Raw genomic sequence first — 11,679 nt, forward strand, 5'->3', positions numbered from 1 at the left:
TTTTTCTGGCACAGTTTCGTAGTCACCGAAAACAGCTTTCAATTTTAAATTTTCTTTTAAAATGAATTACTGCTGTTGTGCCCCAAACTATTGGCTGGATCCTCTGGATTACTAGCGGGCGGGTATCGGGAGGGTCGCAGAGCCGCCCGTCGAGGCGCTCCCGAACACGCAAATTGGGCGCAGCAGCCAGCTGTTAATACCGGCTGCAATCGGCCTTCAAAATGACCGCGAACATGTAAACAAAAATGCACCTGCATTGCGCATGCGTGCCAGATCATTGGCACGCATGGGCAAAACTGCATGCATGCCGATGATCAGGCACGCATGCGCAGTGCAGCCACTTTTTTTTAAATGGTCGGAGCTTTTTTTTACAAGTTTGGGGGGGTGGGGGTTATTTTAATCATTTTTTATTTTATTCATTTTATTTATATTTTCTTTCACCAGTTTGGGGGATTTTATATGATAAACTTTTACAGGAAAAAAATGCAGAACTTTGGACAGATGGAGACTCCATACTTTCCGACACCGGAAAGGCTGCACCTTCATCCAACTGGTTGCATTGGAGGAGCATGTACAAGGGCCAAAGGGACCCAAAGCGATTCCCTCCGTTTTTGTCAGCAGCAAACCAGGTAAGAGAAAATGGTGGGTTGCGCAGGTCGGCCGGTTGGTAAAAATGGGTCCCTGGAATAAAAATTTGAAGAACACTGGCCTAGATGGTTGGTGGTGGTTCAGAATAACAGCATGGAGTTGATTCCCATTCCAGCTTTCCCCTGGGGTACGGGGGGGGTGCTACCAAGAAAAGAGCTCGAATGAACCCTCCAAGACATTGGGCCAAGGATCTGCCTTTGAGCAGATCACATTTGTATAATCTAAATTTTATAATGCTAGTTTTGCACTTGAGTCTAGGTCGTTATATAAAAAAAGAATAATGGGCCCAAAAGGGAACCTTGGGTTAACTTTGCAAACCTCAGTCTGCAAACACCCACCACTACCCTCTTGCTACTCTTCACTGTATCCATATGTTGCGTTCCTTTAATTCCATGAGATTTCTTATTCACAAGCCTGCGTGGCATTTTGTACCTTTTGGAAAGTCCACAAATATATGCACCACCTTGATTAACCCCTATTCAATCAAAATTCAATCAAACCTGAAAAGTTTCTCGGTGATTCTGGCTCAAGCCATTTCCAATCGGTTTACATGGCCCATGATAATAGTTCTCAGTAACATCTTCACTATTGTTATGGGCGAGGCCTTTCAGAAACCCAAAATGTATCATGTTTCAACCAACCTCCCTTTTATGGATTTGTTGCTTTTCCTAGCACACTGCTTTTTCCCTAGGTGTGGGATTATAATTATGGACACGTGGGTTTTTAAACACAAAGCAATGTTTATTCCATGAACTCAGCTTAACATCTTAAATATAAACATTGGATCTCTTAACACCCCTTACTTCAAAGATAACTCAGAAAATATTTCAACAGTAAATAACTCCTTAAAATGTTCCTCCAATCTTCCAAGAGACTTAACACCTTTAAACAGTATCACATCAGGTTAAAGGATATATATATTTTCTGTGGAATGGCAGAGATATATTAGCTTGGTTGACTTCAGCTCCAGCACCTTGCTTTTTTTCCTGCAGCTCTCTGGAAACACACAGACACACACCAACTGCTTTTTCCAACTGGCTTTCTCCCTTCAAGCAACTCACAGCAAACCAGAACTTCTCAAGCTGCTGTCTCAAACTTGCTTTCTCCTTTTAATCAGCTCACAGCAAAACAGCCAGGCACTTTTAAACTGCTCTCAGCAAAACCAGCCAGGCACTTTTCAAACTGCAAAACCAAACTGCAAAATGGCTGACCTGACCTCAGCTCCCCACACACTGACATCACTGTTTTCTTAAAGGTACATTGTTTAAACATCCATGGCTTAAAGGTACCCTCACATGACACTTATGTAGGGGTTGGTTAGCTCAGTTGGCTGGGCAGGTACACGAAAACATGCATGGTCTACTGTAACTTCTTCAAAATCAATTAACCAGAATGTGACTCAGACTCACAGCTGAGCTCTATTTTATTATCTGCTCTTTAAGTGAAAGAGGCGGGACAGTCTATGATCACTTGGTGTAGATATCTTCTCAGGGGCCCCTTCTGCAATAGTTGATCCTGGGGGCTCCCAGGTTGTCGCAGAAAATGTGTGCTGATGTTCCTTTTCGACAGATTCTACTAGCACAAGAGTCATGGAGGTCTACAGCACAGAAAAGACCTTTGGCCCATCGTGCCTGCGCTGGTCAAAAGCAACCACCTAGTCTATCCACTTCGGCCATAGCCTTGTATGCCTTACCATTGCAAGTGCACATTTAAATGTTATGAGGGTCTCTGCTTCCACATGCCTTTCAGGCATCGAGTTCCAGATTCCCACCACCTGGGTGAAGTAGATTTTCCTCATGTGCCCTCTAAACCTTCCCGTTACCTTAAATCTATGCTCCCTGATCATTGATCCCTCCACCAAGAGGAAACGTTTTTTACTGTCTATGCCCATATAATTTTATATATCTCAAATCATATTCCCCCCCGCCCCACCAAGTCTCTGCTCCAAGAAAAACAACCCCAGTCAATCCAATCTCTTAATAGCTAAACCCTCAACCCATGCAACATCCTGGTAAATTCCTCTGCACCCTTTCTAGTGCAATCACATTCTTCCTATGATGTGGATTCCAGAACTGCATACAATATTCTACCTGTGGCCTAACTAACATTTTATACAATTCCAACATAACTTCCCTACTCTTCAACTCCATCTCTTGGCTAATAAAAGCAAGTGTACCATATGTTTTCTGAACCGCTGTATCCACCTGCTCTGCTACCTGAAGGGACTGGTGTAAATGCACACCAAAGGGATTCCTCTGATCCTTGGTGCTTCCCAGGGTCATCATGTATTCCCTTACCTTGTTTGTCATGCCCGAGTGCATCACCTCACACTTATCCAGGCTGAATTCTGTTTGGCACTTACCAGCCCATCTATATCCTATAATGTAAAACTATCTTCACTACTTGCATCCCATCTATTTTTGTATCCAACACAAAATTACTTTTGTGTAAGGGGCCTGACTGATCCCTGTGGCACTACTGGAAATGGGCTTCCAGTCAGAAAAATGTATCTCGACCATCGCCCTCTGCTTCCTGCCACTAAGCCAATACTGGACCCAATTAGTCAAATTTCCTTGAATCCCATGGCTCTTTGATATCCATCTCCCATGTTGGACCTTATCAAAAGCCTTGCTGAAGTCCAAGTAGACTACGTCCAATGCATTGCCCTCCACTACATACCTGGTCACCTCTTTGAAAATTCAATTAAGTTGGTCTGACCTGACCTGCCGTTAACTAAACTGTGCTGACTCCTTGATTCAGCCCTTCCTCTCCAAATGCAGATTAATTCTGTCTCTCACAATTGCTTCCAATAGTTTCCTGGCCATCAGGGTCAGACTGACTGGCCTGTCCCTTCCTCCTTTCTTGAATAATGGTACCACATTGGCTACCCTGCAATCCTCTGGCACCTCACCTGTGGCCAGAAGAATTGAAAACTATTGCCAATGCCTGTGCTATTTCTTCCTTTGCTTCATTCAAGATCCTGGGATACATTTCATCTGTCCCTGGAAATTTGTCTACTTGCGTGCCTGCTGGACCACTCAGAATTTTCCTATGTTAATCTCTTAATTTTGTCACACTCCTTCTCCCTGAACTCTGTTCCGACATCATCCCTCATGAGTGAACCCCAGCACAAAGTATGAATTTAGAACCCAAGTGTTATAACCCCCATGGAGGTCAAGGAATAAGGAAGGTCCAATTCTCTACGACCTCCACAGAATATGAACTTCCCTGGTAATGGGGCGGGGCTTCAACAAGGGGAGCTCTCACTAGTATAAAAACTGACCTGGTGCAGGTCGAGGAGGAAGACCCTTCGGGGAGTGGAGAGTTTGTATTGTTAATAAATCTTGTTCATCGTTTTCTACCTGCTGTTTCATGCAGCAAGTATTACGTGCCAGACCCACTTCGTCTAGGCCTCAGGATGCCTTCAATCCGCATCTCCGTAAATTGGAACCATTTAATGCAGGTACCGATGACTGGACGGAATATATTGAGCGTATGCAGTATTTCCTTCGTACCAATGGGATCGTCGGGATGAAACAAAGACAGTGATACTGTTAACGGCTTGCAGTGGACCCACCTATAGTCTCAGCCGAAGCCTGACCCACCCAGATGTACCGGATTTGTGGTAATTTGCCGCTTTAGTAATACTGGATGGGGAGGCTTTTGACCAAAGCTGCCACTGATCTTCCGCCGGTTCTGGTTCCAGAATCCGGTCCAGGTGGAATCCATGAGTGATTTCCTGGCCTGATTAATAAAGTTGGCTAAAAAGTTGAGTTCGGTGCCACTCTCAATGAATCCACAAAACAGCGACACAGAAAAAACATTTGGCTGAAACTAACCTGGATCTACAACACATAGTAGATATGGCTATCTCCCACAAAATCTCTGAACGAGGGGTCCGGTACTCCAGGGTATGGTGGTGCTGAGCCTGGGTGGCTAAAAGGTCTGCCGTTCGAATACCACTCGGGCTGAGAGAGGTAACACCCGACAATGGGACGGCTACCGCAGAGATGCTGGCACCATCCCTGGAGCATGCGGTGCCACTCCACCCATTGGAAAGGCCAGGTCAACCATGGTTGTGCCTCTATATCGACTTCGCGGGACCTTTCCAGGGAGAAATGTTCCTTATCGTTGTGGGCACTTCGTCAAAGTGAATGGAGGTCCACAGGATGCAGGCGACGACTGCTCGGGCCACTGTTGAAAGGTTGCATCAAGCATTCAGCACACACGGGATACCTGAGGTGGTAGTTTCCAACAATGGAACGGCATTTGCAAGTGTGGAATTTGGATCCTTCATGCCCGCGAATAGCATCCACCAAGTTTGCACCCGGTGTCAAATGGACTGGCAGAGCAGGCAGTTCACATGTTTAAACTCTGCATGAAGAAGCAGACCTTCGGTTCCTGGGAGACTCGACTGACACATTTCTTATTTTGTTATTGCACACCACGACGGGAGTCGCACCAGCCAAGGTGTTGATGGGTCACCACCTCTGCACCTATCTGAGTTTGGTCATCGCAGACATTGGCAGCAAGGTCCACCATGGGAAGGACAGGACCGAGGTGGACGCAGGCTGGTGTATGTCATTGCGCACACTTGCCCCCGATGATCTAGTGAACATCTGGAATTTCTGCTATTCACTTATATGCCTTCAAATGCCATGCGGACGCACCCGACAGCTATCCCCGGGCTAAGAAACCGAGAGACCCTTAGTATCATCCCACCAACATGGACATCACCCCAGACTTTGGGGGGGGGGGGGGGGGGAATTATAGCACCCAATTGAATGAAATGAAATGAAAATTGCTTATTGTCACAAGTAGGCTTCAAATGAAATTACTGTGAAAAGCCCCTATGGTGAAGGAAAAAGGACAATCCGATTCCTGTGACCTCCACAGAATGTGAACTTCCCGGTAATGGGGTGTGGCTTCCCCATAACAAGGGGAGCCCTCACTAGTATAAAAACCCTGACCTGGGTGCCGGTCGAGGAGGGAGTGGAGAGTTTGATTGTATCGTTTAATACCTGCTGTTTCATGTGTGTTGCTTTGGCGGATTGATCACTTACCTATGTCCTCGGGGTCCACACACAAATTACCACTGTGGTCCTTTTTCTATTTATCCTTTTACCCTTGATGCACTTGTAAAACAACTTAGGATTTTTCTTTATTTTACCTGCCAGTATCCTTTCATGTCCCATTTTTGCTCTCCTAATTTCCTCCTTAAGTTCCCTTTTGCACATTCCAAACACCTGGGGCTTCTGCTGGTTTGAGCCCTTGATATCTGCCATAAGCCTTCCCTTTTCTCCTTAAATTATTAAATCATAGAATCCCTACAGTGCAGAAGGAGACTATTCGGCCCATCGAGTCTGCACCGAACCTTGGAAAGACCACCCCACTCTAAGGGGCAATTTTTATCATGGTCAATCCACCTAACCTGCACATCTTTGGACTGTGGGAAGAAACCGGAGCACCCGGAGGAAACCCACACAGACATGAGGATAATATGCAGACTCCACACAGTCACCAAAGGTCAGAATCAAACCCGGGTCCCTGGCACTGTGAGGCAGCAGTGCTACCCACTGTACCATCATGTCGCCCAGTATATCTCTCAATATCCAGGGTTCACTGTATTTGTCAGTTCGACCCTTTTTCTTGATTGGAAGATGTTGGCCTGTACTCTCCCTATTCCCTTCTTGAATGCGTCCCACTGTTCTGTCATAAATTTACCGAAAAGTGTCTGCTTCCAGTCCATTATGGCCAATTATATCCAATCTTATTAAAATCAGCCTTTTCCCAATTTAGAACTTTGATCTCAGGCCCATCCTTGTCTTTATCCATAACAACCTTGAATTACCTTCTGGGAGCAGAGTGGAGGGACCTGTGCGGGACACTGCTGCAGGTAGGACAGCTGTTTGTCTGTTTGTTTATTTCGAAATCGAAAAAACCCGGTAAAGTGACGTCACAGGAGACTGTGACCTGATTGGCTGAAAAGCAGACTGGACTAAATTTGAATATTTGTGAAGTTACTAGTTTTAATTTGATTTAAATTACTATTTTTAAGTTGATTTGAATTACTATTTTTAAAATTTGACTTAGATTACTATTTTTAAGTTGAATTGAATTACTATTTTTTAATTTTTAAATCTCACTTAAGTAACTATTTTGGATTGATTTAAATTACTATTTTTAATTTGATTTAAATAACTTTTTTAATTTTAATTAAATAATTTTAAAAATTTCAATTAAATAACTATTTTAATTTGTTGTCAGATCAAGCAAGATAAATACTCGGACAATTCTAATTAAATAGTGCACAGGAGATTGGATATAATCCGACACACAAACATCTTTCTAAAATTTAATTTAAAGGAATAAATCATGGCAGGACAGCTCCAAGGTGTGGTCTGGTCCTCTTTCTCCATGTGGCAGGCTGGGGACAGTTCCAGTCCCCAGGATCAGCATGTGTGCAGGAAGTGTCTCCAGTTACAGCTTCTGGGAGCTCGAATTTCAGAGCTGGAGCGGCGGCTGGAGACACTGTGGAGCATCCACCAGTCGGAGAGCATTGTGGATAGCACGTATAGAGAGGTGGTCACACCGCAGGCTCAGACTCTGCAGGCAGGAAGGGAATGGGTGACCACCAGACAGAGCAAGAGAGCGAGGCAGGTAGTGCAGGAATCTCCCGTGGCCATTCCCCTGCAGAACAGATATACCGTTTGGATACTGTTGAGGGGAATGGCCTCTCCGGGGAAAACAGCAACAGCCAAACTCGTGGCACCACGGTTAGTTCTGCTGCAGAGGGGAGGGGTGATAAGTGTGACAGTGCAATAGTTATAGGGGATTCAATTGTAAGGGGAATAGATGGCGTTTCTGTGGCCGCAAATGAGACTCCAGGATGGTATGTTGCCTCCCTGGTGCTAGGGTCAAGGATGTCTAGGAGCAGGTACAGGACATTCTGGAGAGGCAGGGTGAACAACCAGTGGTTGTGGTACACATCAGTACAAACGACATAGGTAAAAAAAAGGGATGAGGTCCTAAAAGCAGAATACAGGGAGCTAGGAAGGAAGCTAAGAAATCGGACCTCGAAGGTAGTGATCTCAGGATTACTACCGGTGCCATGTGCTAGTCAGAGTAGAAATGACAGGATATATAGGATGAATACATGGCTGAAGGCAGGGGGAGGGTTTCAGATTCCTGGGGCATTGGGACTGGTTCTGGGGGAGGTGGGACCTGTACAAGCTGGCTGGGTTACACCTGGGCAGGGTGGAACTGATGTCCTGGGGAGCTATTTGCTAGAGCGGTGGGGGAGTGTTTAAATTAATATGGCAGGGGGATGGGAACTGATGCAGGAAGTCGGATTGTAGTAAAACAGGGACAGAAACAAAAGGCAGTAAAGGGAAAAGTGTAAGGCAGAGCAGCCATAGTCAAAAATCAGAAGGGCGACAGTACAAGGTACAGTGACTGAGGGGAGCTCAGTGAATAGGCCCAGTAATACTAAAAGGAATAAAACGGGAAGTAAAAAGATAAATGGAAAGCGACGCGGCAGGTTGTTACATGAAGATATGGGTTCAACGACAAGGAAAATTAGGAGAAAGGTTAAGAGGAAAAATAACTTGGGAGAGCTTACAGATCAATGTGTTAAGATTCAAAACAGAGGTATAAAAGCCAACATAAGTGTACTTTACCTGAATGCTCGTAGTATTCGTAATAAGGTAAATGAGTTGATGTCGCAAATCATCGTGAATGACTATGATTTAGTGGCCATTACTGAAACATGGTTAAAGGATGGTCACGACTGGGAGTTAAGTATCCAAGGGTATCAAACTATTCGGAAGGACAGAGTGGATGGTAAGGAAGGTGGTGTACTCTGTTATTTAAGGATGACATCCGGGCAATAGTAAGGGATGACATCGGTGCTATGGAGGATAAGGTTGAATCCATTTGGGTGGAAATCAGGAATAGTAAGGCGAAAAAGTCACTGATAGGAGTAGTCTATAGGCCACCAAATAGTAACATTATGGTGGGGCAGGCAACAAACAAAGAAATAACTGATGCATGTAGAAATGATACAGCAGTTATCATGGGGTATTTTAATCTACATGTCGATTGGTTTCACCAGGTCGGTCAAGGTAGCCTTGAGGAGGTGTTTATAGAATGTATCCGCGATAGTTTCCGAGAACAGTATGTAATGCAACCTACAAGGGAACAAGAGGACCTAGATCTGGTCCTGTGTAATGAGACAGGATTGATTAATGATCTCATAGTTAAGGATCCTCTCGGAAGGAGCGATCACAATATGGTGGAATTTAAAATACAGTTGGAGGGTGAGAAGGTAAAATCAAACACTAGTGTTTTGTGCTTAAACAAAGGAGATTACAATGGGATGAGAGAAGAGCTAGCTAAGGTAGACTGGGAGCAAAGACTTTATGGTGGAACAGTAGAGAACCTTCCAAGCGATTTTTCACAGTGCTCAGCAAAGGTTTATAACAAAAAGGAAGGACGGTAGAAAGAGGGAAAATCGACCGTGGATATCTTAGGAAATAAGGGAGAGTATCAAATTGAAGGAAAAAGCATACAAAGTGGCAAAGATTAGTGGGAGACTAGAGGACTGGGAAATCTATAGGGGGCAACAGAAAGCTCCTTAAAAAAGCTATAAAGAAGAGTATGATAGATTATGAGAGTAAACTTGCTCAGAATATAAAAACAGATAGTAAAAGTTTCTACAAATATATAAAACAAAAAAGAGTGGCTAAGGTAAGTATTGGTCCTTTAGAGGATGAGAAGGGAGATTTAATAATGGGAGATGAGGAAATGGCTGAGGAACTGAACAGGTTTTTGGGTCGGTCTTCACAGTGGAAGACATAAATAACATGCCAGTGACTGATGGAAATGAGGCTATGACAGATGAGGACCTTGAGATGATTGTTATCACTAAGGAGGTAGTGGTGGACAAGCTAATGGAGCTGAAGGTAGACAAGTCGCCTGGCCCTGATGGAATGCATCCCAGAGTGCTAAAAGAGATGGCTAGGGAAATTGCAAATGTACTCGTGATAATTTACCAAAATTCACGAGGCTCTCTGGGGTGGCCCCGGCGGATTGGAAATTAGCAAACTGTTTAAAAAAGGAGGTAGGCAGAAGGCGGGTAATTATAGGCCAGTTAGCTTAACTTCGTTAGCAGGGAAGATGCTGGAATCTATCATCAAGGAAGAAATAGCGAGGCATCTGGATGGAAATTGTCCCATTGGGCAGACGCAGCATGGGTTCATAAGGGGCAGGTTGTGCCTAACTAATTTAGTGGAATTTTTTGAGGAGTGCAGTAGATAACGGGGAGCCAATGGATGTGCTAGATCTGGATTTCCAGAAAGCTTCCGACCATGTGCCACACAAAAGGTTGCTGCATAAGATAAAGATGCATGGCATTAAGGGTAAAATAGTAGCATGGATAGAGGATTGGTTAATTAATGGAAAGCAAAGAGTGGGGATTAATGGGTGTTTCTCTGGTTGGCAATCAGTAGCTAGTGGTGTCCCTCAGGGAGCAGTGTTGGGCCCACAATTGTACACAATTTACATAGATGATTTGGAGTGGGGACCAAGTGCAATGTGTCCAAGTATGCAGACGACACTAAGGCACTAAAAGTGCAGAGGATACCGGAAGTCTGCAGAGGGATCTGGATAAGTTAAGTGAATGGGCTAGGGTCTGGCAGATGGAATACAATGTTGACAAATGTGAGGTTATCCATTTTGGTACAACTAACGGCAAAATATATTTGTGCAGAGAGACCTGGGTGTGCTAGTGCATGAGTCGCAAAAAGTTGGTTTACAGGTGCAACAGGTGATTAAGAAGGCAAATGGAGTTTTGTCCTTCATTGCTCGAGGGATGGAGTTTAAGACTAGGGAGGTTATGCTGCAATTGTATAATGTGTTAGTGAGGCCACACCTGGAGTATTGTGTTCAGTTTTGGTCTACTTACTTGAGAAAGGACTCACTGGCGCTGGAGGGTGTGCAGAGGAGATTCACTAGGTTAATCCCAGAGCTGAGGGGGTTGGATTACGAGGAGCGGTTGAGTAGACCGGGACTGTACTCGTTGGAATTTAGAAGGATGCAGGGGGGATCTTATAGAAACATATAAAATTATGAAGGGAATAGATAAGATAGATGCGGGCATGTTGTTTTCACTGGCGGGTGAAAGCAGAACTAGGGGGGCATAGCCTCAAAATAAGAGGAAGTAGATTTGGGACTGAGCTTAGGAGGAACTTCTCCACCCAAAGGGTTGTGATCTATGGAATTCCTTGCCCAGTTGAGGCTCCTTCATTAAATGTTTTTAAGATAAAGATAGATAGTTTTTTGACGGATTAAGGGTTATGGTGTTCGGGCCAGAAAGTGGAGCTGAGTCCACAAAAGATCAGCCATGATCTCATTGAATGGCGGAGCAGGGTCGAGGGGCCAGATGGCTTACTCCTGCTCCTAGTTCTTATGTTCTTACATGTATAATGCACTCCCATTGATACTTCAACTATTTTCCCAGCTTCGGTACCTGAAATTAAGTCCAGGACCACCCCCCCTCTTGGAGGACCTTCTAAATACTAGCCTAAGTTCTCCTGGACACATTTTAAGAATTCTGCTCCCTCTAAACATTTTACACTATGGCTACCCTAGTTAGATGTTGGGAAAGTTGAAATTCCCCACTATCACAAGCCTATCACTTTTGCACTTCTATGAAATCTGCCTACATATCTGCTCTTTTATTCCTCGCAGACTATAAGGGGCCTATAGAACACTTCTGGCAATGTCATTGCTCTATTTTGGTTTTTAAGTTTTACCTATATAGCTTCAGTTGAAGAGCCTTCTAAGATGTTGTCACTCCTTACTGCTGCAATTGATTCCCTGATCAAAATTGTGACATCCACTTCTCTTTTACCCACTTCCCTACCTCGCCTGAAGATCCTGTATCCTGATATTTGGGTTACAAATCCTGCCCCTCTCTCAACCATGTCTCAGTGACTGCAATGACATTGTATCCCCATGTTTTAATTTGTG

The sequence above is a fragment of the Scyliorhinus torazame genome, chromosome 8, assembly GCF_047496885.1.
Source record: "Scyliorhinus torazame isolate Kashiwa2021f chromosome 8, sScyTor2.1, whole genome shotgun sequence".
NCBI lineage: Eukaryota > Metazoa > Chordata > Chondrichthyes > Carcharhiniformes > Scyliorhinidae > Scyliorhinus > Scyliorhinus torazame.